Below are 24,560 nucleotides of genomic sequence, written 5' to 3'. Positions count from 1 at the left end.
CTGTTCTTCCAGGTCCTTTACTGTCTCCGACAGAATTACAATGACGTCCACAAATCTCAAAGTTTTTATTTCTTCTCCATGGATTTTAAATCCTGATCCACTTATTTTCTTTTTTTCCTTTACGGCTTGCTCAATATACATATTCAATAACATCGCAGATACGCTACAACTCTGTCTCACTCCCTTCTCAACCACCGATTCCCTTTCGTGACCGTCGACTCTTATAACTGCCATCTAGTTTCTGTAAAAATTGTAAAAGCCTTTTGCTCCCTGTATTTTTCCCCCACCACCTTCAGAATTTGAAAATAAGTATTCCAGTAAACATTATCAAACGCTTTCACTAAGTCTACAAATGATAGAAACTTAGTTTTGCCTTTCCTTAATGTATCTTACGAGATAAGTCGTAGGGTCAGTATTGCCTCATGTGTTCCAGCATTTCCACGAAATCCAGACTGATCTTTCCCGACGTTGGCTTCTACCAGTTTTTCCATTTGTCTGCAAAGAATTCCTGTTAGTATTTTGCGCCTGTGGCTTATTAAACTGACACTTCGGTAATGTTCACACCTGTCTACACTTGCTTTCTTTGGGATTGGAATTATTATATTCTTTTTGAAGTCTGAGAGTATTTCGCCTGCCTCATACAATTTTCTCACCAAATGGTAGAGATTTGTCAGGGCCGGCTCTCCCAATGATGTCCGTAGTTCTAATGGAATGTTGTCTACTCCCGGGGCCCTGTTTCGATTTAGGTGTGTCAGTAACCTGTCAAACTCTTCACGCAGTATCATATCAATCATTTCATCTTCATCTACGTCCTCTTCCATTTCCATAATATTACCCTCAAGTACATCACTCCTATATAAACCCTGTATATATTCCTTCCACGTTTCTGCCATCCATTCTTTGCTTAGAGGTGGTTTTCCATCTGAGTTCTTGATATTCATACAATTGGTTCTCTTTTCTCTTTAGGTAGGTGAAACAAACAAACGCGAACACTGGTTGGTTGACGCTGGTCTTTGGTGGAACTGTTTTTGGAGAGGCGCAAGAATTAGACAACCGAAAAAGTGCAGATAATATTCGGTTTTGGTATATTGAGATGGTATCTGTTCTTTCGGACATATTGGAAAGAACAGATACTATCTTCATATAGTTAAGGCTAACCGGCCATTGACCTTCTTCTTCTGCGCTGGATGCACACACATTGCCCGAACTCTTATGGGGCTCAGTAAGATTGTCTGCCGCGAGTAATGAATGTAATAGGCAGGGGCACTGCGAATGTGGTGTGTGGACATTAAGTTGGGAATATGGGTTTCACGGGGAGCACGCAAGGGATAAATCCCTGTAGTCGCACTATCCTGTGTGCCCTCGGTGGCTGAGATGGATAGAGCGTCTGCCATGTAAGCAGGAGATCCCGTGTTCGAGTCCCGGTCGAGGCACACATTTTCAACTGTCCCCGTTGATGTAATGAACGCCTGTCGACAGCTTAGAGTCTTGATTTAATTATCATTTCATTTGGTTTTGGAGTGCAGTGGAAAGAATATTCGGGTTCAGAAAGCTGTGGAGAACAGGGTTTCTTGGATCTGAGACCAAAGGTGGACAATCGACGTTCGTTAGAGATCTTAGGCGGCCGCTAGGATTTAGAGTACGCTAGCTGAGATATTAGGATTTTACTGAGTCAGCACCTTGTAAAATATATCTTACGGTCAACTCAGAGTCATCTAAAGCCGTAGTCATCACTTTTTTCTTGGTTTTTAATATCAGTTTTTCGCTATTTGGGACATAACGATTGTCATCGTGAATCTTGAGTTACCATGACTTGCTCATTAACTTTCCTGGTGCACTTATGAGCTCCAGTGCATGTACAGCCCCTCCTTAATACCAAAAGTAAATCAGATGCATCTGCCACAACACTCCAAGTCGATTCAGTTTCGATATGTGTCAGTAATGCCACGTTCACACTGAGTACCCCAGTACCATACAGACCCATCATAAACGCTTTACCTGCAATAGAGACAGTTTAATACTTCATGTATATTTTGGTATTCTTGAACGAAGACGTTCGCCGTGTTTGGATTCTCCCATGTGTGTAGATCCTAGTAAAATAAATGTGTTGTGATCGAATTCTTCTTGAGATCATTTCGGTAGTTAATTAATACTACATCATTCGAATGTAAATTAGCCAAAGTAATCAGCCATACGTACATGTGAGGCATATTGTTGCTTATGATAATTCTGTGCTGCAAACGTTCTTTCAGATAACAGATCATTTTCCTTTACTTTGTATTAACCATTGATATGGACTCATACAGCGACTCATGAGTAGAAACAAACAGCAACAGGATTCGTAATTCCTTAGGTGTGATTCTTTCAAAGAATGTAATTGGAGTGGTGGGTTCAGCGAGTGAATGATTTTTTATTTTACTTATTTCCTAATATTAATGCACTCAAGTTTCAGTCTACGGGATCTGACCAGAACAACGAACTTCCAACTTCTTGAGACTGAACATGGTTCGAGACGTCGGAATTAAAGACAATTCGACCATCATGGTGTCGGTATAAGCGACGGCGTAAACCTCAGAGTTGCTGAAGGTGCCAGAGATGTAGAAGGCGGAAGTGAACTTGTTCTGAAACAGAAATCTGAGTGACTAATGTGATCTACTGAACGCTTTCAGTTTCTATCTCACTCCAACTAACAGCACTGAAAATACGAACCAAACAAAATGAATCAGTTAACCAATGATTTGCAGAATTAATCACCAGTAAATAGGCATCAAGAAAGCAAACTTATAATCGAAGTGAAAATTAAATGACAAGGCAACAAAGCACTCCATTACGATATCAATGGGTTTGTAATTCTGCCTGCATGATAAGCGTATCCCGTTTCACACAAACAATACCACAGATTGGCATTGTTAAATACAAGATCAACGGTCAGCAAAGGTTAATAATGGCAAATCACGTCCATAGCTGAGTTTGTTGTCTATATAACGTTGATATTACCATCTATGCGACTAATCATCATGTACCAGTTAGTTGTAATGGTTATTATGAATTAACGCACACACACACACACACACACACACACACACACACACAAACTAGCAGCCACTCACTAAGAGACAACGAAGGCTAAATCTAGAACGCTAATTCAGTTTAATTAGTTGTAAAGCTCGTCACTTACATCTAAGATACTAGTCGCTTATCATGCAAGATCACGACGACTGTCGGTTGATAACCTACTTCCACTAAATGATACTAGCTGTAGCTTAATCTAAGTTTTCAATTAACACCAGGAACCTAATCGCTTTATAACAAGCGAGGCGTTAGGCTAATCAAACTGTCAGTGGAACACAGGCATACGGCGGTAGCCTTGCTGGTAGTCAGTACCCAAACGCTGATTTATCGCTGATAGGATTGGAGCAGCGCTCCCTATAGAATACTGTTGCTGACAGCACAGGACACCCACTGGGCAAAGTGGACAAGCACGATAACAAAAGTACGTTCATGTGAAATAGACAATGGGGAAAGAAACGGACTATATGGGTGGGAATTCGCGACTTCCAGGCGCACAGGTTATTGTGTTAATGCTATTGCAAAAGTTGAAAACTTTACCGTAGCGGGACTCGTACCCGCATTTACCGCTTCTCATGAGAGGCAGCCTTAACAGCTTCGGGCATCCGGAGATGCTCCCTGACCAACTCAGACTTCCAGCTTATCGCACGCTGCAGTGCGGTGACACTCTTCCAGTAACTTAGTTGACAGTAATCAACTCGAGGCAGAGAACTGACCAACAAAAACCATCAACTTCAATTACATACGCAAACGTGTGTGCAATGAAAATCCATTTAATAAACAATGCCAAAAGAACTAAAGAATTCCATAAAATACGGCCAACAAAATCAATAAAACTTGATTAATACGGCCAGCGAAACGAATTCTCGCTCGGACACGGCCTTTGCGAAGCACACATATTCGGAATTTCCAAACACGGATACACCCGATGGAATGAAAATTCAACCAAATGTGATATAGCCGATGTTAGTTATGACAACCACGTTCATTTATAATCGTTTAAGATTTCATAAAGTAGGCCTACGCAAGCGAGATTTACTGGATTATTTCCTCCTAAATGACGTGAAAATTCATTTCCCTCATAAAAATATTAAACAAATCATACAAAAATAAAACCAAATGTACAGGAAATTCTTCATTCGTTACATCTCTGTGTGAACTAATCAACCCAGAGTTTAATTCGTCCATATTTATCAGCTACGTAGTAACGGAAACAAAGAATTGTTGTTCCCATATTTCATATTTCTCTCCTTGCAATGAGAGTACCCAGCAAAGTATAAATAAATACCAGGAGAGATCATCACTCATTTTTCATATATTACTGTTATTATTACATATTTATTGTTTTTAGTGTGAGAGTTTCATTCTTTGCACCACTACGAAATCTCATCGGGATCTGACTGTATACTTGCGGCATCGTTTTAAGATATTACTTAACTGGAGACTCATGCATCATTTTTTAAAACTCTGTTATTACTATTAATAATGTCTGTAACGTCATTAACAAACAAATCATTAACGTGCAATGGACCACGAGGACCCAACACGCTTCCCTGGAGCAGTCCTGGATTTACTACCATAACGGTCAATGACTCACGATCCCAGATAACATGCTGAATATTCGCTGTCAAGAAATTAATAAAACCAGTCTCAAGTCTTGTCTAAGACCCCATAGGTCATACTTGAACTATTTAAAATTAATGCAGTGTCGAGTCAAATGCTTTTCGAGAGACAAGAAGTACTGCATCCTTGGAGTACCTAGATACAGGTATTTAAGGACGTTACGTGGGGAAAGTGGGAGCTATGTTTCAGATGACCGAAGATTTCGGAGACACGGGGGATGTTGCTCTGGCCGAGGTAACTTTTTATGTTCGAGCTTATAATACGGACTAAGGTTCTACAACAGATGGAAGTCAGTAAGACTGTACGGTAGTTTTGTCGATCACTTCTGTTGTCCTTTTACGCGGGATCCCAGTCACTGGACACTCGTTTTGCTTGAAGGAGCAATTTGTTACAGTTAATGCTAGCGATTTTATAAACACTTACATACGAATATATCTTATCCCTCCTATTGAATAATTCAAGAGCTATGGTGCCTCTTACATCGAATGAAGCTGTATAGTTGCAATATTTTAGTGTGTTAGCTAAATTGTTGGATGGCTCGCCTATACACTGATAAGCAAAATCATTATGACAACTGCCCACCGCGACTTCGTATGCCGCCTTGTGGCGTTGCGGGCACGTGACCTGGTAACAAAAGTATCTAAGCGGAGTAGACACGGAAGGGGAATCACGCCAGATAAGCTATGGGCTGCAAATGAGGAAATTCATTGAGGAAAGCGACTTTGACAAAGGGCAGATCGCTATCGGGTGCCGTCACCTAGTTCGAAAATCTGCCACCCGTTATTTGCTCGAATTACATGACATATGCTTAGACATAGAATGCCACATACCTCCATAGACCTACCAACAAACTGTTGGATCTGATACTCAGAATAAATAATGTATTTCCTTCCGAAGACGGACAAACAGCAAGCTGTCATAATGTTTTGTCTTGTTAATGAATATGGGATAGTACATAAGGCTTTTTCTAGTTATGGCTGTTACACTAGAATGACCATAAAAATAGGGCACAATCTTTATTCTGTCTTTCCTATGCAGAGTGTTACCAAATAACTCATGGCTATAGCCATAAGGAGATGCAACAAATTAATTGTTTCTCTTTCCATTTGAAAATCTTGTTTCTAATTTGGCGTGCATGAGAGTCTGCTGAGCACAGAATATTGATTGAGAATAAACTGAAGAAAGATGAAAGTAATGAGATCAATGGTAAATTCGGCATCAATATTGGGGCCTATTATGTAGACGAAGTAATTCTGCTGCCTTGGAAGCAAGATAACGCATGACAGACGAGGCAAGGATGGCACAGAAAACAGATTAACACAGGCAAGGTGGCATTCCTAGTGAAGTCCACTAATATCAAATATCGATCCACGTTTCAGGACGAAATGTCACAGAATGTAGTCTCGATCACAGCACTGCACCGTAGCGGCTGCGGGGGGGTGGGGTTGGGGGGTGCTGAAAATGAATCGTTTGAAGTAGCGGAACATGGGCTGCGCCGGGGGGGGGGGGGGGGGGGCTGAAAAGGAATCGTTTGAAATTTGGTGCCACTGGATAATGTTGAAAATTAGATGGACTGATAAGGTAAGAATTGAGGAGGTTCTCTCCAGAACGTCAAGGACAGAAATATGAGGAAAAGAGTGACAGGGAGGAACACGATAACAGAGCAAGTGTTACAACATCAGGGAATGACTTCCATGGTACTACGTGAGGCAGTACAGTGTAAAACTGTAGGAGACAGAGACTGACGTATATGTAGTAAAAAGAGGCTGTTAATGGTAAACATTCTACATTCCATTTTTTGCGTAAACGTTTGTTCAGTATTGTTGTGCTTCCGGTTCTCTAGACTACGTCCAGGTGTCAAATCACGGAGAAAATGTTTGAAACATTCATTAATATAGGGCGCAAGGTCTTCCCAACGAAGTTCCAAGGGCCTTGCGTATCGGTCTCCTCAATTAGCTTTGGATGGTCAGTAGAGACGAGTATATGGCGACCGGACATGGCTTTTCGAGCTGCGACAGGTGTTTGGCAATTATAGACGGACGAAAATACTTACTCAAGATCTTTGTTACGCAGGATTTACTCAAGACACCTGAGTGAGCTAAGGCTATGAGTAAATTCCGTGTAATTCTAAGGCATACAAACAACTTCTTTAACTTTAAAGGTGCTTCTGAAACATCGTTGTCAGTGCAGGCGGGGAAGATACCCAAATGCAGTAAGATAATTACGACTCATACTCACCTATCTCAAATGGCTATATAAATTTCATATTCTGAAACAGAAATATGGAGAAATGCCAATGTATTCAAAAGAGATGTAAGGCACACCGTACTTCATTTGAAAGACCAGCCATGTTTATGAATTGACGATGATGCCATTTCTTCCTTAAGGGCGCAGGAAATTTAACAGAAAACTTTGCAAAATCTAATATCAAGAACAGGGTAGTATAAGAAAGACAAGTCAATACTGACATATTTTCTTCCTTGGAATTAATCACGTCATTCTCTAGTAAAATATTTCAAAGAAATGAGAAATAGTTTTTGTTGACTAGTGTTCTACTAGTTGAGATATTACTGATGTATTTCTGCACCTGTATTATCAGAAATAAGAAGCAGTGTACCTGTATTAATGGTATCTGAACAAAAATTGTCTTGTTGGCAGTTATAGCCAGTCTCTCGGTCTGACATTTGCGAAGTTCTTAATGCACTATGGTGACAAAAGTCACGGCATAGCGCTTTACACGTGTGCAGATCGCGTCAGTATCGCGTACACAAGGTATAAATGGGCATTGCATTGGCGCATCTGTCATTTATACTCAGGTGATTCACGTTAAAAGGTTTCTCGGGTAATTATAGCTGCGAGACTGGAATTAACAGACTTCGAAGGCGGAGTGATGGTTGGAGTTAGACGTATCGGACATTCTATTTCGGAAATCGCACAGTATTCCGAGATCCGCAGTGTAAGGAGAGTGCCTAAAATATCAAATTTCAGGCACGACATCTCACCACGGGCAACACAGTGGTCGACGGCCCTCAGATAACACCAAGAGTAGCGGCATTTGCGTACAGTTGTCAGTGCTAATAGTCATGCAACCCTGCGAGAAATAATCGCAGAAATTAATGTGAGACGTACGACGAATGTATCCATTTCGATATTTCGGGGAAATTTGGCATTAATACGCTATCGCAGTAGACGACCGATGCGAGTATATTTGCTAACAACACGGCATCGCCTGCAACGCCTCCCCTGGGCTCCTGGCATCGGTTGGACGCTAGAGGACTAGAAAACTTTTGCCTGGTCCGATAACTCCGGATTTCGTTTGGTAAGAGCTGATGGCAGTGTTAGAGTGGGGCGCCGACCCCACGAAGCCATGCGCCGAGGTTGTCAACATGGCACTCAGCAAGCTGGTGGTGGCTGCGTGATTGTGTGTTGTATGTTTACATGGAATGGGTTGGGTACTTTGGTGCAACTCAACCGATCATTGAGTGGAGATGATTACGTTATGCTACTTGGAGCCATTTTCAGTCCTTCATGGACTTCATGTTGTCTTCATGGACTTCATGTTGCCAAACAACGAAGGAAGTTTTATGGAGTGCTCGCGATTATTTGGAAGAACATTCTGGACGATTCGAGTGAATGATTGGCCACCCATATCGACTGACATGACTCCCACCGAACATTTATGGGACATGATCAAGAGGTCAGCTCGATCACAAAATCCTGCACCAGCAACACTTTCGCAGTTACGGACGCCTATAGAGGTAGCATGGCTCAATACTTCTGCAAGTTACTTCCAACATCTTGTTGAGTCAGTGCCACGTCGAGCTGCTGCACTACGCTGGGCAAAAGAAGGTCCGACACCACATCAGTAGGTGTCCCAAGACTTTTATCACCAAAATGTAAATTATTTACATTCTCATTTGTATCATTTTCTTGCTGTAATGAGGTAGGCAGTAATATTCAGTGCTACCAGAATACTTTTGCTTTATTTTTATATATATGTTGTTGTTGTTGTTGATGATGATGATGATGATAATAATAATGTCCTCCTCGCCGTGTCCGGCGACAGCGACTCCGTCATTCGTTGAGTCCGTATTGCGGCGGGCTCGGATTTGGTTTGCAAAGCCGAGCTTTGCTTTGAAAAAAAAATGGTTCAAAAGGCTCTGAGCACTATGGGACTTAACATCTATGGTCATCAGTCCCCTAGAACTTAGAACTACTTAAACCTAACTAACCTAAGGACATCACACAACACCCAGCCATAACGAGGCAGAGAAAATCCCTGACCCCGCCGGGAATCGAACCCGAGAACCCGGGCGTGGGAAGCGATAACACTACCGCACGACCACGAGCTGCGGGCTTTGCTTTGAAGATCAGGTCGCACGAAGAGCAATACAGTTGCCCAGTGGAGTTATACGTATAGATGTAATTAGGTTTAGGCTTAGATTTGCTGAGCTTTCGTTTATCGTCTAGGTTCTTTAGGCGGATATGCTCGAATTGTTCCACACTCATGTGTACAGTTGAGTGCCATTCTGATCGGTGCAATGCAAGGTCCTCCCAACGTTTGCTCGGAATGCCACAGGCTGTGAGGTGGCGTTTGATGGTGTCTTTATATCGCAGGTGTTGGCCACCCAGCCGTCGGTTTCCACACGAGAGCTCTGAGTAGAACACCGCTTTGGGAAGTCTACTGTCGTCCATGCGTATGATGTAGTCACTCCAACTCAGTTGGTGTTTCATTAAGAGAGCTTCAATGCCAGGCAATTTCATGCGACGAAAAACCTCCGTGTTTGGAACACGGTCTTTCCATTTCATGCGGAGAATTGATCTCACACAGCGAAGATGAAAGATGTCTAGCCTCCTAATGTCAGCTTTATAAGAGACCAGGTTTCCGAGGCGTAGAGTAAAGTTGGTTGCTTTGTAGACCGCAATTTTAGTTTGTAGTCTGCGATCATGTGATTTCCATACTCGGTGATTCAGTTTGCCGAAAACTGAGGCTGCATTAGCTATACGAGATGCAATATCTGTTGTCAGGCTGTTGTCACTTCTAATTTGGCTACCTAGATATTCAAAGTGTGACACGTTTCCCAAATGTTTACTGTCCAGATTAAAACTGCAGTCTTCTGTATTGGAACCCCTAAGTGATTGTTGAAGGAGTTGCGTCTTGGTGATGCTTATGACTAAACCAAATCATCTGCAGGAGTCATTTAGCAGGTTCATGTATGTTGGAAAGATTCAAGAGAATTAGCCATCATACATACGTCATCTGCGTAAAGAATTTCTAAGGTAGAAATTTTATTTACGCGACTTTTTGTTCTGAGGCGAGAGATATTGAAGACAATTTTGTCTGTTCTCGAGTGAAGACCCATTTGACCACTGCAAGCTTTGGTCGCGTTTCTCACAACAGCTGCGAAATAAAGTGAGAAGAGTGTGGGAGCCAGTACACAGCCTTGTTTTACAACGCATGTCACGGGAAACTGGTCTGAAAGCTCGTTTTCATGACGGTTTCTGCCATCATGGCTCAAAACGGCTCTGAGCACTATGGGACTTAACACCTGAGGTCATCGGTCCCCTAGAACTTAGTACTACTTAAACCTAACTAACGTAAGGACATCACACACATCCATGACTGAGGCAGGATTCGTACCTGCGACCGTAGCGGTCACGCGGTTCCAGACTGAAGCGCCTAGAACCGCTCGGCCACTCCGGCCGGCTTTGTCATCATGTTGTCATGTAAGTTAAGACGTTGGGTGTAAGTGCTGCTCTGAGATGGAGACTAATTAGTGGTGGACCTCATCGTACCATCCAGAAGGCTGATAATTCAAAAGAAAAAGAAAGTGGATGTGAGACCACGCCCCATGGAAGCTATGTCGTGGTGCGAAAATTAAGCTGGGACAGCACTTTCCGCTCTTCCTTTCTGAAGGAACAATTGCTTTCGTAGTCAAGTGATGACAGCGACCGCGAACTAACCCAGCAGGTGACTGCATGCTACCCCACGAGCGGTACGCCCGTGCGCCAGCCCAGCGGGAACACGTGTAGCACCAGCTCCTACACCCGAGCGGCCATCCATCAGCGTCGGCACCTCGGCCCGGTTCGGCCTTGGGCGAGCGCGCACCGGATGGCCTAATCCGCAGCTACCAGCTCCCATCCCGCCCCGTTAATTGTTGGCGCGGTGCGCGCGCGTCCGACCTGATAGTGGGAAATTGAAGGCGAGCGCCCGGCCCGTCGGCTGCCTTGTCGCCCGGAGTGCTTTAGCCACGCCTGGAGGAACATATCGAGCTGCCGGCGGCCCTACCGCGTTAACCTGCCTCATACCCCTGGGGCTGTTGCTTCCGCTTCTCCTTGCGGCTACACCGTTTGTCTTCCTTCCGCACCTGGATCTTCTTACACAAGACTGATGAGTGGCTAGACAGCAAGTTGTCCACTTACTTTTCGTGTAGAGTGTCAGTGCCGTTCAATTAGTTCCCCTTCTTACAGTGAAAACTTTCCTTTCATCCGTTCTCCGGAGAGTAGGTCGTTTAGGGCGAAGGCTCCACGCGACCAGAGAACACTCGTTATTAGTGTCGTACGGTGCGCGCGACAAATTACACGATGTTCAGAGTTATTACAATCACAATTTTGTTCCACAGATTCCCAGCCTAAAGCAATCAAACTGCTTCCAAAAGACTCTCAGGTCGACCACTGGATCGAAAAACGAGCACTGCGAAGAGTCGCTACACCGTCCCCACTAAACCCGTTTATCCGTAATTCCATCTTGTGTAAGTTTAATGAGACTGCGGCTGGTCGAAGACTTGAAAAATATCGATACCAACAGACATAATTTTACTTAAACTTTTATTTAGCTACCAGTTTCAGTGCCTCAATGGCATCATCTTCAGGCCCATGTACACGTAGAGGACAAGTTATTTAAACGTTTCTGCTATTTCAGGAACTAGTGCGCCAATGAGACATCGAAACAGGTACATAAATAGAATTATTAAATAAAATTACGTTTTTTAGTAACTGTTTTATTCAGGCTGGTTTATAGTTTCTACTCGCTAAACAAAAACTGAATAATAGTCTAAAGTTAAAAGGGAGAAGGACACACACAAAAACATCACAAATAACCACTGGAAGAATTGAAATTTGCTGTTTTCTGCAAGACTTCACGAAGACCACCTCGTGGTTATGAAACAGTACCTCCAGCCATGGGTATCCAAAGAATTTTATTCCATGGTCGGAGTCCGGCGGGAAGGGGGAGTGGGGTTGGATGGGAAACTCAAAGATTGCCATTTCTGATCTGATTAGTTTTCCAGTTTAGAGACAGAAGTAACGTAATGCTACATTTGGCTGCTCGGGACATTAAGCAGAATCACAGAAATCGCTTATAGATTTGCGTGAGAATCCTGTAATTAATGAAAACTCTGTACGGCAGATTCAGGGTTCGAAGAAGAAGTTCCTGTCGCAGTTTCCAAACTCAAAACTGGGGAGGCACCTGGTCTCCTTCGTGCCCACCATGAGGTCGGGCGGATTCTAGGTCCACTGATAGTGCCATATTTGATAGCATTACTAAAAGAGGCGTTGAGAATAGGTAGAATCCCGGCGATATGGAAAAACAGCTAGAGCAATAGTGATTAAAAAGGTAAAAGATAAAAATGTGGCATCACGGAAAAGCTATAAACCTATTTGCTTACTAAGCGTCTTGGCCAAAGTTCAGGAATGCCTGCTGTCTGGTTCGTTGCAGGCGCACAGGAAGGTCTTGGATCTAAACCTGTATCAGGATCGATTCAGAAAAGGGAAGTCTGTAGACGATGCGGTTAATGGAGTTCCTCAGATGATTGCATATTCAACAGTGAAGTATACAATCGCGCTCATGACTGAAATCGCAAGCTCATTCAACAGTCTTTGGTAGCCCGTGATGTGCGCACGCGTTCAAGATCTCAGGGTCCCTAAATGTCTTCATAAGAGCTCTGTAGGTTACTGTAGTGCACATAGGTACTCAGAAAGCTGCCAAGAGCTGTCCTCAAGGCTCCATAAGTGGTCCACTGATCTGGAATCTTAGTATTAAACCCCTATTACATCTGTCAGTCGGGATAGAAGCTATAGAAAAGGCTGTTGCATTGCAGATGACATCCTAGTAGCTCTGTCTGCAGACCCCTGGGCGAGACTTGAGAGAAAGGCGAATTATTTGCTTGCTCAGACGCAGCACTGTGGTGAGAGCTACGAACTAGCTGTAATTGTTCATAAAACCAGATACATATATCTGAAGGGAAAACTTTCTTGGTTCAAATGACTCTAAACACTATGGGACTTAACATCTGAGGTCATCAGTCCGCTAAACTTAGATCTACTTAAACTTAACTCACCTAAGGACATCACACACATCCATAGCCGAGGCAGGATTCGAACCTGCGACCGTAGCAATAGCGCGGTTCCGGACTGAAGCGCCTACAACCACTCGGCCACAACGGCCGGCTCTGATGTACTATCGAAAGTGCATAAAAACGACAAAGTAAATAAGCACTAAAAAGGAAATGGGTGAGTGACCACATATGATGCCTAAACCTACGGTGGTAACTTTAGGTAACTGATAATATACCAGTGTACCAAGTTTGAGGATCTTCAAATTGCTCTGAGCACTATGGGACTTAACATCTGAGGTCATCACTCCCCTAGAACTACTTAAACCTAGCTAACATAAGGACAGCACACACATCCACGCCCGAGGCAGGATTCGAACCTGCGACCGTAGCAGCCGCGTAGTTCCGGACTGAAGTGCCTAGAACAGCTCGGCCACCGCGGCCGGCGGAAAACTTTCTCTTGCCAGAAATATTTCCCTGCGGGTTGATGCAGTAACTGTAAAACGCAGCACTGTTTGTAGATATTTAGGCATTCCTCTACACAAGAAAGAAAGCTTTCTAGTGCACGTAAAATCTGTTACTCAGAAGGTGAACAGAATTACGCAAAACAATGCACGTGTTGGCACTGCTGACGATAAATTACCGTCACACATTGTGAGGTCATATCATGAAACTGTATTCAACGCCATTGTGGGCTTCGTTGCCAGCGCCAGGGCGCATCGCGTTGTACTAGGTAGCTAAAAACAATACTGCGACGAATTCCGTAGAGCGTACTTCTGAGGCTCGCCAGGTCCTTTCGCACTACATCTATGTGGAGTTTACTGGTGAGTCTGGGGGTCTGTCCGATGCTTATCGTAGCATGTTGCAGCGCAGTGCTGATTTGATTTTAGGCGTGAGTAATATGACCGAGTATACGAGATCACTGGAACTCATATTAGAGATAAAAGATATTTACGGGCCAGGAAGTCAGATGAATGGCAGTCTGGCGGGGTCACTAGGAGCACTGCCAGGTGTGTTTGCAGCGCATTCGCAAGCATCAGGAACAGACTCAGCAGCGTTGAGCATCCAACACGTCTTCGCTCCTGGAAAGACAGTACTATCCACTAGGAGACATGTTAAACTGAGCAGTCGAAAGTCACAGGATGGACGAAATTAAATGATCATATGACGTTGTAGGTAGGCAGACATCGGGTCGATCCGTTCAGGCGCATGGAGCCAGTCTTCCTATTTCACATCACTTCGGCAACTTGCACGTCGATAAAGGTGAGATAAAATGATTAGGACAATACAACCAACCTTTTTATGAGCGAACAAAATCACCGATCCGGCTGGGAATCTAAACAGGGATTCTACAAGCTAGAGACAACCAGGCTAAAAACTAGACCACTAGACTTTGAGATGCGGACATAGGGCGGGTTGTCTAATTTCTCGGTCTACGCGATCTAGAGGCAACAACACTCGCCACTAGTCACGAGCTGCGGACAAAGAAGAGGTTGTCGCAATTTAAAAACAACGCGATCTAGAGGCAACGACCCTAACCGGTAGATCACGAGCTTTAGATACAGGATGGGTTGCCTGATTTGAAGATTTACATGATCTAGACGCAACTATGCTATCCACTGAGCCCTTAGTTGTGAGCACAGTACGGGTTCTCCCATTTGACGCTCTATACATCCTAGAGGCAACTACGTTCACATTAGACCAGGAGCTGCGGACACAGGAAGGGTTGTCCCATTACAAAATGTGCCTTGTATGATACCCAAATCTTCTGACTAGATGTGGTGTATACAGCGAGTGTAGACGAACTATTTGAGCAGTCTTTTATAAACACGTGCGTAGTGAACATGCAAGCATACACTTTGAACACGGGATGATAAGCGGCGCAAGAATTGTGACCATAGCACATCGGCGGGTAGACTAAAATTTGCATTTCCGAGATCAAAGGTACAGAGACAATATATCAACACGCATAAGGCGATATGCAGCATGGTCATCGGTTCTTGAAGACGAACATCGTGATGACGGTGTGATCCAAGTCAGATCGCCGCCGATTTGAATGTGGAACTCATATCTACATGTACTTATACGTAGAAGAAGGCATTGACGTCAGCAGCAGGCGACCCACTCGTGCCACAGTGCCGTCCAAGGACTTAACACCACTCAGTGTTTGATAGATCATGATCGGAAAATTATTCGTCATCGTGCTTGGTCATGTAACGAAATTCCCGAGGAGGTGGTAATTCGACCGTCGGATTCAGGGGTTAAACACCGCGGTTTGGTGTGTGCTATCCTAGAGTGTTTAAGGTATGTACTGGCTTTCCCTCCGTTCTCTCGCCGTGAGGCACAACAAAGCTCTCTTCAGACCATCTTCTCATCATCTTCAATCACAGTGTCAAATTTCCTTTTAAGTAGAAAATGTGACATATCTGGTGATAAAAGCCACGTCATTGAGGTGAAGTACAAAAAGTGTCACAAGATGGAGGAACACTAAGCGGTTCTCCCAGTCAACAGTTACGCATTTTATGATTTTAAGGAACAACCGTACTCAATGTTCACACGAATAATACCATTATGAGCAACTCTAACCGCAGGCTCGTGATAAACATTTTTTTCGCGTAGTGAATTACTATGCAACAGAAAGGTTGTAATGTGAGACAAGTCCGTCTTCAGAGCTGAATTCTGATTTCCCTGGTGATATTTTGCGTCCATTCGACTCACGATTGCCCCGATTTAGAGAGGCTCCACATCGAAGCTGCAGCGTTTACTGTAAATCCATAGCCGCACGGGGTAGCCGCGCGGTCTCAGGCGCCTTCTACGGTCCGTGCGGCTCCCCCAGTCGGAGGTTCGAGTCCTCCCTCGGGCGTGTGTGTGAGTGTGTGTGTTGTCTATAGCATAATTTATTTTGTTAGTTTAAGCAGTGTGTAGACTTAGGGATCGATGACCTCAGCAGTTTGGTCCCGTAAGACCTTACCACAAATTTCCAAATTTCATTGTAAATCCCAAGAGCGCTGTTTCATGGCCCTGCACATTTAGTATTACTACCTTGATGTGAACAACCACAAAGATGTCGTTTGCGAAAAATACAAACAGCTTTCAGAGCAAAAGTTAGAATTAGTACACCACGAGAGTAGCTACCCGGGTTTGCAATTGCGTTCCCTTCTTTGTACTTCAGCCGCTTCTCATTCCCTTTCAGGACTCAGTGGTTTACTTTAAGGACTTTACGAACTCGTCGCTTTTCCTCTTAAGAAGCTGTGTTCACTTCAAACTAATTTCTCGATTACTCGGCTTAGATAATTACCTTCCATGGCCGTTTCTACCGAGCCACAGACATGATTCCCTCTTATTAAGTTAAACACCTATAAAAATAATTGTCAGCAAATGATCACTTCCTGAATTAATCAGAATGTTAATTTCTAATACAAGATCATCTTCGTTAAATCTGTCAAGATATCACGTCGACATGTCGACAAAAAGTGCATGATTCCTACCTGATTAGTGACCTGAGATGAATTTATTGGAAGTCATATGCACATTGATCGTCGTCTGAGAACAAACTTTTGCGTGATTATCCAATTGAAGACCATCTCCTGCACTCAGATTGGAGAAAGAAAAAATGTATAGACTGTTTTTTTAGCTACCAGAAACAGGACAGGGTGTACTTCCATGGTCACATAAATTCTCAATAAACTTCCAAGCATCGTCAAAAGAATACTCTCTAATAGACGAATCAGCAGTTACAGTGCAATGGAGTTACATTCATCAAAATGTGTTTGCCAAAAGTATTTTAAAAATTTTCAGACATGTTTTGACGAGTGGATATCTTCGTAACAACTGTACAAAATAGAAAATGTATCAAAAAAATGATGCAGTCACTATCCTTAACATGGTATGATAAAAATTAGATACAGCATATATCGCACATTTGCTAATGAAACATACGCATACGTGTAAACTCACAGACATGAGGACAATACAAACATGAGTAAAGTACGAGTAAAAATGTAAAAAAAATTAACTGAAATAGGTTGATACATAGCATCTCGTCAGTGCAGTCGATAGAAAGGATAAGCGCAAAATAATAGAATTAGAAAAACACTGTCCCATAAGAAAACAATATGGCGCTACAGATCGCTAACCTCAGAACAAATTTATATAAAGTAAAAGACAATTGATTAGCGAAATTTAGACGTATCAATGTATTACCCATTTCAAACGCTACACTGTGCGTTGAAATGAAGACTTAATACCTTTGAAATGTATAGCTCATCGATGCATCGAAAACGTGCTAAGTGATTTTCCTTTATTTTTCTCTGTTTGCCAATTACTGTTTCCGTTACGGTTTCCGTTGCGGTGGTTACCGACAACACTGACGACATACTTTCTATCAATGTGTGTATGAACTTGCAGTTGTTAGTTAATCTACATAATTATCATAGTTTTCATCGGTTTATAGTCCCCGACGTCTTTTAGTTTACATCCATGTTTCATTTCTATGTGACAGACTGCGTTGCATTGATTTTTCACATCTTGTGGAAATTAATGACTGGTAATATGTACACGTATATGACTGTTTTTCTGATACTTCTCTTTCTTTGCACAGGCTTTCTGGACGTGGCCAATTACCTTAAGCAGTCAGGAAATTAGTAAAATATTTGTCGTTCAGACAAATGTATTATCAAATTACATAGTGCAACTATGAACGATGCATCTCATTTTTGCATTCATGTAACATATATTCTCGAATATCTTACTTCCTAGAGATTAGCCCTATTGCAGCTTGACAAAAAGCAAATCCGCTGTCATGTTACTCGTAATTCGCTTACTTATCAAACACTAATTTTGCTCAGAAATACTATGTACCTGTATTCACTGATACTTTCCTACACCAACGTTGCTAGACACTAGTGTTTCTTTAATTGTAAAACGTTCCTGTTATTCCTTCCACAGGAGGCTATCTACCAGTTTTTGAAAACGCCGTTGACTACACGCAGTACTTTGCTTCAAGGTGTTTGTAAAATTCACGGTGACGTCAGACACACCACTCATGCGTAGACGAATATACCATTACTTGTTGCTCAGATAAAATTAGAAGGTGCCATCTGAAGATAAGTAAACAGAGCGTACGCCAGAATTTATCGCAGTCTGTGTGTTTATACTACAGCCCCAGCAGTTTTACACACTGCAAACCTTTCATCAACTTCCGTAGAGAAAAATGTAAAGTTTTAATGTTTGCACATTTTCTTACACAGTAGCTGCTCCACTAATTCCATAAGATACGTAATGAATGATATGGTTTCCTCATACGTACTCGCAATAAAAATTGTGCGATTTATCATAAATATTAATTAAATTAACAAGCTTCATGCTTGGGACGAAAGTGCAACGGCATACAATTCTTCTTTCAGAAAGTTTCATTGTTCGACTGTTTCCATTAGTCTCCGCATTCAGAGTTACCGATTATACAAGCGAACACGCAAAAACGTTTGATAGAGCTTTGGTAATACGCACTATCCTAGTAAGTATGTCAACATCAGAAATACAGGGATACAAACATCCATCGAATGCAAATCTCACTTGCGTCAGTTTCGCTTTCATCCGGTACACACACACACACACACACACACACACACACACACACGCAGAGAGAGAGAGAGAGAGAGGGAGAGAGAGAGAGGAGAGAGCGAGAGAGAGAGAGAGCTGTGCAAACACAGGTAAATTAAATTGTGATGCAGTAAGTTAATCATTTGCTCAGTTATAAAGCGTTAGTCAACGCGGATTTTGTTACAAAGTTGCTAGCGAGCCCATTTCATCATTCACTGCGAAGGGCGTATAAATGTGCCACATGGCTGTACACAGACTGAACGCTAGTTTCTACAAATGAATGCGTGCCTCGTATCCTGTCGAAAATTGTGTACGCACCTGTGACTGCAATAATAAAAAGCGCATCTAAAACAAAACAATAGCTTTGTATCTTCATTGTGAGCATTAAATGACAAGAACCTTATTTCGCGATGCTCTGTCATATTACATTATGAGATCAAAAGTATCTGGACACCCCGAAAAACATACGTTTTTCAATTAGGTGCATTGTGCTGCCACCTACTGCCAGGTACTCTATATCAGCGACCTCAGTAGTCATTAGACATCGTGAGAGACCAAAAAAGGGCGCTCCGCGGAACTCACGGACTGCGAACGTGGTCGAGCTGATTGGGTGTCACCTATGTCATACGTCTGTACGCGAAATTGCCACACTCCTAAGCATCCCTAGATCCACTGTTTCCGATCTGATAGTGAAGTGGAAACATGAAGGGACAAGTACAGCAGAAAAGCGTACAGGCAGACCTCGTTTGTTAGATGACAGAGACCGCCGACCGTTGAAGAGGGTTGTAATGTGTAATATACAGACATCTATCCAGTCCATCACACAGGAATTCCAAACTTCACCAGGATCCACTCCAAGTACTACGACAGTTAGGCAAGAGGAGAGAAAACTTGGATTATTTGGTCGAGCGGCTGTTCATAAGCCAAATAGCACGCCGGTAAATGCCAAACGACGCCTTGCTTGGTGTAGGGAATGTAAACATTGTACGACTGAACAGTGGCAAAACGTTGCTTGGAGTGACGGATCACGGTACACAATTTGGCGATCCGATAGTAGGGTGTGGGTATGGCAAATGCCTGGTGAACGTCATCTGGCAGCGTGTGTAGTGCCAACAGTAAAATTCGGAGGCGGTGGTGTTATGGTGCGGTCGTGTTTTTCTTGGAAGAGCCTTGAACCCCTTGTCGTTTTGCGTGGCACTATCACAGTGCAGGCCTACTTTGATGTTTTAAGCACCTTCTTGCTTCCCACTGTTAAAGAGCAATTCGAGGATGGCGATTGCATCTTTAGACACGATCGGGCACCTGTTCATTATGCACGGCCTCTGGCGGAGTGGTTACACGACAATAACATCCCTGTAATGGATTGGCCTGCACAGAGTCCTGACCTTAACCCTATAGAACACCTTTGGGATGATTTGGAACGCCTACTTCGTGCCAGGTCTCACCGACCGACATCGATACCTCTGCTCAGTGCAGCACTCCGTGAAGAATGGGCTTCCATTCTCCAAGAAACCTTCGAGCACCTGATCGAACGTATGCTTGAGAAAGTAGAGGCTGTCATAAAGGCTAAGAGTGGACCAACACCATATTGAATTCCAGCATTACCGGTGGAGGGTGCAACGAAATAATAAGTTATTTTCAGCCAGGTGTCCGGATACTTTTGATCACGTAGTGTACATAACGCAAGATGCCTTTTTCTATGTCTAAAACGAGTCCTCTTACAAAGACTGCGAAATACGTTTAGCATACTTTCGTAGATGTTACACATGCCACAACGTCGCTATAATAGCAGTGATAATGGGCTAAATGAGTCTACAGTGCCCCAACCGTTACTGAGATACATGAGACATTGTGTAGTGTGTCGTTTTACAACATATTTGTTCTCTTTTGATAGTAAAAGGAAACATTTGCTCATGTACATATGTAATGTGTTATTCGAGGTAAACGTGATATCTGAGTACTTTTTTATTGACATGTATGTGAACATGACAGGATGTAGCTGTTTAATCGACTTTGAACGCGGGAACATAATTGTTGCACGACAAATGAATTTCAGTGGTTGGATAGAAATATTGGGACACCGCGAGAAATGCATGCTTGATCTTAAATGCAGTTGTATTGCCGTATTTGACCACGCACAGAACCTGTGCAATGGCCTCAATTCGTTGCAGGTGTTACTGTTGGTCGGAACAGCGTTCTGTGTAGCTGTCAGTGGATCATGTCGACCTAAGTGAATTCGAAAGAGAGAAAATTGTTGGTGCTCGTGTGTTACGTGCTACTGTAACCAAGGCAGCCGAAGTGTTCGTTGTTCCAAGAGGCACCGCATCGAATATTTATACCGTGTACAGTGGAGGTGGAAAAACGTCTCAGCTAAGTCACAGCAACGACGAAAGGGTGTGTTGACAGTTAATGACAAATGGTCAGAGAAGAGGACTGCCTAACCAAAAAAGTGAGAAGACAACAGCTGCGAAATTCACGGCAGAATGGGCCGGCCGTTGTGGCCGAGCGGTTCTAGGCGCTTCAGTCTGGAACCACGCGACCGCTACGGTTGCAGGTTCGAATCCTGCCTCGGGCATGGATGTGTGTGATGTCCTTAGGTTAGTTAGGTTTAAGTAGTTCTAAGTTCTAGGGGACTGATGACCGCAGATGTTAAGTCCCATAGTGCTCAGAGCCATTTGAACCACAGCAGAATTGAATGTCGCTTTCGCGAACACTGTCTGCATCAAAAGGACACGGAGGAGGCTCTAGTAACTGGGAACTGCAGGGCAAGCTGGAATTCCCAAATCACTCATCAGTGGCTGAAATGTCCCTAACAATAAAACGTAGTGCCGAAGCACTAAAACCTGCACACGGAGCAATGGGAGAAAGTGATGTAGTCGGATTAGTCTTGTTTCACACTTTTTCTAATTTTTGGTAGTGTTTACGTCACAAGAGTGAAGTATGGCTGGCGTTCAGTGATCATATGGGCAGCCACATTGTGGCATTAGATATGCACCATGCCTACTTTCCAAGGTCGCATTACTGCCTAGGATTCTGTTAACATTTTGGCTCTTCAGGTGGCCCATTGCACAATATTTGTTCCCCTATGGTGATGTATGTTCCGAGACAGCACGGCTTCTGTTCACACAGCTCGCTTCGTCCAGGAATGTTTTCTCAAGCACGAGGGTGAAGAGTCACATCTCCCCTGGCCATCCCAGACAATATCTGTCAATATTATTAAGACCTTGTCGTTTACTTTGCAGAGGAGGATGCATAATCACAATCCATCTCCATCGACGCTACGATTTACTTTCCAGGACGAATGGTATAAGATTCTCTTGAAACCAGTACAAGACCCGCATTTATCCATTTCGTGGCAACTGGAAGGTGTTCTGAACGCCAATGGTTTTCCTACTCGGTAAAGAGCGTAGTAATGGTTTGGTGTTTACGTATTTTGCCCTAAGACATTACATGCTGCCAGGAAGTACGAAAGCTATTTGTTTTTCAGCCACTGATCGGTAGCGAAGATGAAACTTCGAGCAGATATTTTGCACATTGTTTCTGCTACGTCCTTCTAAAGCGTCACCTCGCAATTTCCTCTTCTGAGTGAACAGTGAGCAAGTGAAGATGCCAAGGTCTTCCTGCTGAGGGGTTTCGCCTCACTTCATGCAGTCCACACAACGTAAATTCCACGCGTTTCCTTCTTCATGAGAATTCCCAGCTGCATACAACCGGTGCAACGATGATGGTCCTGGAGCGCTGCCGGTGGTTCAAATGGCTCTAAGGGCTATGGGACTTAACATCTAAGGTCATCTGTCCCCTAGGCTTAGAACTACTGATGGCCTTGGGAGAGCCAGTCATGACAAAACTCTACCATCTGGTGAGCAAGATGTATGAGACAGGCGAAATACCCACAGACTTCAAGAAGAATATAATAATTCCAATCCCAAAGAAAGCAGGTGTTGACAGATGTGAAAATTACCGAACTATCAGTTTAATAAGTCACAGCTGCAAAATACTAACGCGAATTCCTTACAGACGAATGGAAAAACTAGTAGAAGCGGACCTCGGGGAAGATCAGTTTGGATTCCGTAGAAATGTTGGAACACGTGAGGCAATACTAACCTTACGACTTATCTTAGAAGAAAGATTAAGAAAAGGAAAACCTACGTTTCTAGCATTTGTAGACTTAGAGAAAGCTTTTGACAACGTTAACTGGAATACTCTCTTTCAAATTCTGAAGGTGGCAGGGGTAAAATACAGGGAGCGAAAGGCTATTTACAATTTGTACGGAAACCAGATGGCAGTTATAAGAGTCGAGGGGCATGAAAGGGAAGCAGTGGTTGGGAAAGGAGTGAGACAGGGTTGTAGCCTCTCCCCGATGTTATTCAATCTGTATATTGAGCAAGCAGTAAAGGAAACAAAAGAAAAATTCGGAGTAGGTATTAAAATTCATGGAGAAGAAGTAAAAACTTTGAGGTTCGCCGATGACATTGTAATTCTGTCAGAGACAGCAAAGGACTTGGAAGAGCAGTTGAACGGAATGGACAGTGTCTTGAAAGGAGGATATAAGATGAACATCAACAAAAGCAAAACGAGGATAATGGAATGTAGTCAAATTAAATCGGGTGATGCTGAGGGGATTAGATTAGGTAATGAGACACTTAAAGTAGTAAAGGAGTTTTGCTATTTAGGGAGTAAAATAACTGATGATGGTCGATGTAGAGAGGATATAAAATGTAGACTAGCAATGGCAAGGAAATCGTTTCTGAAGAAGAGAAATTTGTTAACATCGAGTATAGATTTAATTGTCAGGAAGTCGTTTCTTAAAGTATTTGTATGGAGTGTAGCCATGTATGGAAGTGAAACATGGACGATAACCAGTTTGGACAAGAAGAGAATAGAAGCTTTCGAAATGTGGTGCTACAGAAGAATGCTGAAGATAAGGTGGGTAGATCACGTAACTAATGAGGAGGTATTGAATAGGATTGGGGAGAAGAGAAGTTTGTGGCACAACTTGACTAGAAGAAGGGATCGGTTGGTAGGACATGTTTTGAGGCATCAAGGGATCACAAATTTAGCATTGGAGGGCAGCGTGGAGGGTAAAAATCGTAGAGGGAGACCAAGAGATCAATACACTAAGCAGATTCAGAAGGATGTAGGTTGCAGTAGGTACTGGGAGATGAAGAAGCTTGCACAGGATAGAGTAGCATGGAGAGCTGCATCAAACCAGTCTCAGGACTGAAGACCACAACAACAACAATGGCTCAGACTTGTTTCCCTGTGATTTTCACCTCTTAGCTCATATTAACTGCTGTTTATGAGGATGGCAAATTGGCACAGGCAAAGAGGTGTAGACAATCTTATGGAATCAGAGGCGGCTGCATTCTATGAAGAGGGTACCATGCTACGACAAATGTCTAAATCGCAGAAAAGCAAGTGGAAGGTGTAGCTAAATGTTGCCAAAAAGATGCATTTGACCTAAGTCAAATGGAGCTATACTGTTCCAGAGACCTATACAGGTCTCAAATATTTGTGATGCACAGAAACAGAATGAATCTGGGCCTCCTGCTCACCAGCAGATGCGCCACATTCACACAGCGGCTTCTCAGAACTGCACGGACAATTCTGGTCCCTCCTCAGTGCAAATTCCCACTCACACCTATACCCAACTGGAGTGTCCCGGAGTACGAACAGAATTGCAAAGGTTCTGGAAGTGTATTGGCACCTCAGCATCAAAAGAAACAGGGGATACGGTCTGAAAATCAGGCATAGGTGTTTGAAATCACATGACACTATATGGCTCCAGAGACCTTTTCAAGTCTGATTTTCACTGTAGTTTCCATTTCGCTGCCGTTAAGAGGCTCTAGTACACTATGGTGATAAAAGTCATAATATACCTCCTAACTTCGTGTCGGACCCCTTTTTACCCTGTGTACTGCAGCAGCTCGACAT

The sequence above is a fragment of the Schistocerca americana genome, chromosome 2 (assembly GCF_021461395.2).
Source record: "Schistocerca americana isolate TAMUIC-IGC-003095 chromosome 2, iqSchAmer2.1, whole genome shotgun sequence".
Taxonomy (NCBI): domain Eukaryota; kingdom Metazoa; phylum Arthropoda; class Insecta; order Orthoptera; family Acrididae; genus Schistocerca; species Schistocerca americana.
This window is presented reverse-complemented; position numbering follows the sequence as displayed.